The sequence below is a fragment of the Perca fluviatilis genome, chromosome 4, assembly GCF_010015445.1.
Source record: "Perca fluviatilis chromosome 4, GENO_Pfluv_1.0, whole genome shotgun sequence".
In the NCBI taxonomy this organism is placed as follows: Eukaryota; Metazoa; Chordata; class Actinopteri; order Perciformes; family Percidae; genus Perca; species Perca fluviatilis.
Genome location: NC_053115.1, coordinates 734,558 through 739,557, shown reverse-complemented (window position 1 = coordinate 739,557; position 5,000 = coordinate 734,558). Strand labels below are relative to the sequence as shown.

Here is a 5,000-nt window from a genome sequence, read left to right as displayed (position 1 = left end):
CAGTCAGAAGCAGAGTATGAGGGCCCTGACAGTATCTAGGTAAGGACTACTAGCCAGTCAGAAGCAGAGTATGAGGGCCCTGACAGTACCTATAAGGACTACTAGCCAGTCAGAAGCAGAGTATGAGGGCTCTGACAGTACCTATAAGGACTACTAGCCAGTCAGAAGCAGAGTATGAGGGCCCTGACAGTACCTAGGTAAGGACTACTAGCCAGTCAGAAGCAGAGTATGAGGCCCTGACAGTAGCTAGGTAAGGACTACTAGCCAGTCAGAAGAAGAGTATGAGGGCGCAGTCCTGACAGTAGCTAGGTAAGGACTACTAGCCAGTCAGAAGCAGAGTATGAGGCGGTGTCCTGACAGTACCTAGGTAAGGACTACTAGCCAGTCAGAAGCAGAGTATGAGGGCGTGTCCTGACAGTACCTAGGTAAGGACTACTAGCCAGTCAGAAGCAGAGTATGAGGGTGTGCCCTGACAGTACCTAGGTAAGGACTACTAGCCAGTCAGAAGCAGAGTATGAGGCCCTGACAGTACCTAGGTAAGGACTACTAGCCAGTCAGAAGCAGAGTATGAGGCCCTGACAGTACCTAGGTAAGGACTACTAGCCAGTCAGACACTCTGTGTTGTCCCTGGGATTCCTTGACAGGTTGATCAGTCCATGCTTGTAAGACTAATAATGGAAAGTTAGTCCACGCGGTGACGTTAGAGGACGTTAAAAACAAAAAGGTGTATTCTTTAGGGAACGTGGATGTTATGTTTCACCACTTATTCATTCTGTAACCCTTCATATGTTCATGCGAAGTTCACAGTTCGGCCTGAGAGAGGCGCTGCTGAGACAGACTGGCACGTTGCAGAACTTGTTTAACCTGTACTTCATTGTGTAATGTCAAGTCTCTTCTAAATGTCCGCCCCGAAATTAAGAACTGGATTTTAACTCAATGACCAAAAACTTCTTTTCCTTTTTCCCTCCTTTTATTTTGGCACATTTCAGCAGTTCAACTTGACTTAATGCTTCAGCCAAGGGAGGCATTTGGATTAGTTTGTGGGTCTTTAAGATGCTCAACAGCGCTGACTTTTAGTGTTAGTAGGTCTGTATAGTATGAACATACACAGGTGATAAATAGATGGCACAGAGAGGAGAAACACAGCTTAAAGAAGGAACTTTTATCGGCACATCACTACCATCTAAATCAATGTTAGCCGTTTTAGTAGCACAGTGATAGAGGGCTTTCTCTACCGTGAAATTGAGACAATTTATGAATGAACGCCCGCATCAATTTATGAATGAACGCTGGCATGCTGAGGTATAAAGAGAGTACGACCCCAGAGGTAAATCCAGACTGAGCTCCTGTTTTCTTACACGAATGAACTTGCAGTGATTATACAGCTAGCCCATGTTAGCTCAGCCTAGCTAGCTCCCTTACTGATGACTTGATTCACATCTTTTAACGACAACCCGCCTGTTTACTAGACGCCATCTTCAGTCTGGGTGAAAGTGAACAAAAAGGTGAAAACTTACGAGGATTCCGTTCACCAAAAGTCTCCCGGAGATTTCTGAATCACTGAAACTCTGGAAATGACACGTAACGTAAGACAGCTCATAGCCGGATTCCTTGTTTGGTTTCCTGTCGAGCCGCTCGCAGTCAAGTCAGACAACGTCACACACAGAACATCCGGTTCACGGTTTCAAAATAAAAGCACGCGTTGTTCGTTTAAGTCAGAGGCGTCCAACTCAGTTTATCCAAGGGCCAGACTGGAAAATGAGAATCACATCACATCAAGGGCCAGACATGTAGAGATTATTGACATGTGTTTATTTAAGAGAAAAAAAGTTGGAAAGACGCCAAAAACAAGCATCAAAATGCCGAAAAAAGCGCCAAAATTGTCTGAAAAAGTGACAAAAACATCAGAAAGTGACATAAAACATCGAAAAAATCGTCAAAAACTTCAGAAAAAGTGGCAAAACATTGAGTAAAGCATCCAATACGTTAAAAAAAGTGCCTAAATCTTGAAAAAAAAAAAAAGCACATAAACCGCCTTAAAAGGCATCAAAAATGTCAAAAAAAGGTACAATTAAAATGTAATAAAAGCACCAGAAACTTTGGAAGAAGTGACAACAACTAGTTGGCCTAAATTGAAATGCAGACCGGATCAAAACCTGCGAGGGGCCGGATTTGGTGTGGTTTAAGTCGTTTTTAATAAATCCATAATTGAGTCTTTTTTTAATCTTTTCTGTTATTAACCGGTTCTTTAGCCTGTCAGTGAAATAATAATAATAATAATAATAAAAAAGCCTAATAGCATTACTATATATGGACCAGTCTAATGTATATGAGAGCATTACTATATAGGGACCTGTGTAATGTATATGAGAGCATTACTATATAGGGACCTGTCTAATGTGCGAGCAATAAAGTATATCTTATGTTATCTATTAGAAAGTAGATGAAATTCGTAAAAATATAACTTTGAGATTAAGTCCCTAATTTTCATTTAATGGCAGCAACAAATCCAAACCTAAATTGAGATCATTAAAGGATAGCATTTCTCTGAACAGTTTATTTGTGTTTTCTATGTCATATCCAAATTAAATTAGAGTTCTTACATTTTTATTTAAATATAACTAAGGAAAAAGTGAGGTGTTTATGCTTTTATTTTTTGGGCCAAATCACCTGGTTTCCGGTCTGGTTGGCTGACTCTGGGGAACTTGACGGACTGCGTCCCACTGCTGTCACTGACACGGGGGTGTTAAAATCACCCGGAGCTATACCTGAGAAACACAAATATCCCTAAACTATACAAAATAACGGTACGGATGTTTCATTAGTTTCTTTTGACGAAAACTAAGCCAAGTCGTCCCGGCTGTGCCACCTATTCAGTAACCTTTATTTAAACTTTTCTCTGCACCCCTAACATATGAAACTATGGTATGTCCCACACACTCCGGTCCCGCCTCATCACCACTTCTGACCAATCAGAGAAACACAGCTCAACGGTGACCGCCCACTTTTTTAACGGCTTTTTCCAATGTTTTTTCCCCCCATTTCATTGGTTTCGTAAACAGCTGATTTAAAGAGTTGTAAGTCTGTAACCATGACAACCAGCTACGAGATGAATGGAGACCATAAAACATTTAATTAATTAAATTAAAAAATTTTTTTAAAAACGGCAAAATAAAAGTCAAAAGTTACAAGACCGTGTCCAGAAACTATCAGAGACTTCAACGGCAGGAGCTCGCTCGGTTTCGCGGGTACGGTAAACGTTTCTATGGTAACAGCGAGTTGGACCAATCAGAAACGTTGCTGGTACGCTTAGGATTGTGGGCAATGAAGTACTTATCCAAGACATCGCGAATAAAAGACGTTTATCTCAAAACAAGGTTGGTGCCCCGTGAACGTTTGTCATCTATATGAGCATATAGAGTCATGTCGTAGCTGGTTTTAAGTCTACTATAATTTGTCAATGGAGAAATTGTATTGTAGTCTTACTTCCGGAGTCAGCTGTGGGCGGGACGCAAAATTAGGAATCCCACTATGGCCACGCCAAGACCCGCCCTATGAAGCAGCTCGATTGGTTAAGGTTAGGATAGGGTTAGGGGATTGGTCAGGGGATAGGACCTGTACATGTAAGCACGGACGCCTGGCCAATAGGAGTGTGTGAATGCTACTGAAGGGCGGGTCTTGGCGTGGCCATATTGGGACTGTTGAGGTCCGTATCCATGGAAGCGAACATCGTCTAGTGCTGCTTTTAACAGTCATCTTGTCCTCGGGTCCAATTTGAATTTGACCCGTTTCTAAAATTTCAAAATCCGAATTTTAAATAAAAAAAAATAAATAAAAAAAGTCATTGAAATTACCCAAAAATTAGATGGATTCCATACAGTGCTCTTCGCACGTACATTTCATGATCACTACTTTTATGGACGTTTGGATGTTTTATTCAAGTTTTGGCATTTCAAAATAAATTGAAATGCTTTCAAAACTGTATATTCTGACTAAACTTTTGACTCTTTGAAGTCTCCGATTATCCATCAACACACGTTCCTCTTAATATTAGTCCAAATATTTCATCATTTCTGCTTTTTTTTTTAACTCAAAAATTAGATATAATTTCCTACAAATGAGGATTATTGTCCATAAATTCCAAAAAAATAAGTGTAAACCATAGTGGTAATAACTTAAAAGAAATGAAATAAAAAATTAGTCAAAATGTTGACTCATGTCAAAAATAACATTAAAGATTTAATTTAGAATTTAGATCTAATGCAGATTTTTTTTTTTTTAATCCCAATTTTGACAGTATTTTTTATCTCATTACAACTATTTTTTATTCTATGACAGGAACAGGCTTCCAAAGGTTATGAGAAGTGCCCCGAGTGAATATTTTGATCCAAACAGTCACCAAAAAAAATGAAAGCACCTTACTCGCCGGTCACCGTATCCATGGAGACGTCCATCTCCCCTGGCGCTGCCTTCAAGTGTCGTAGGCAGTTTCAGAATTAAAAACAGAGCGCACAAGAATCTGACTAATGCTGGAGACCCAAACTTTATTTAGGACCACGGAGAGACTCGTTTGGCCAAAATGAAAAATGTAATAATAAATATTTTTGTTAAAATGTTAATATATATTTATTAACGATGTCATTGGTTACTGAAGCCAATATGTACGTGTCTGTGTGAACTAAATGCGTCATATAAGAACCAGCCGGAGTCCGATTACTTCTGTTGGTTAAAGGTGCCGAAGGTAGGATTGGGAAGATCCAGGACTTGATTGACATGCAGTCAGACACGCCCCCTCTGGCCCTGATTGGTGCATTTGAACAGTTAGACACCTCCCCCTGGCCCTGATTGGTGCATCTGAACAGTTAGACACCTCCCCCTGGCCCTGAATGGTGCATCTGAACAGTTAGACACCTCCCCTGGCCCTGATTGGTGCATCTGAACAGTTAGACACCTCCCCTGGCCCTGATTGGTGCATCTGAACAGTTAGACACCTCCCCCTG

At 40.7% G+C, this 5,000-nt stretch overlaps 1 protein-coding gene across 1 annotated transcript in view; it reads right to left on the bottom strand.

The window, feature by feature from the left end:
• Positions 1-1,633, bottom strand: part of gmppb (GDP-mannose pyrophosphorylase B) — a 12,547-nt gene extending 10,914 nt beyond the window's left edge. The window contains 1 exon segment of the mRNA XM_039797000.1: positions 1,518-1,633. The gene's annotated coding sequence lies outside the window, so the exon portion shown is untranslated.
• Between the last annotated feature and the right edge of the window lie 3,367 nt (positions 1,634-5,000).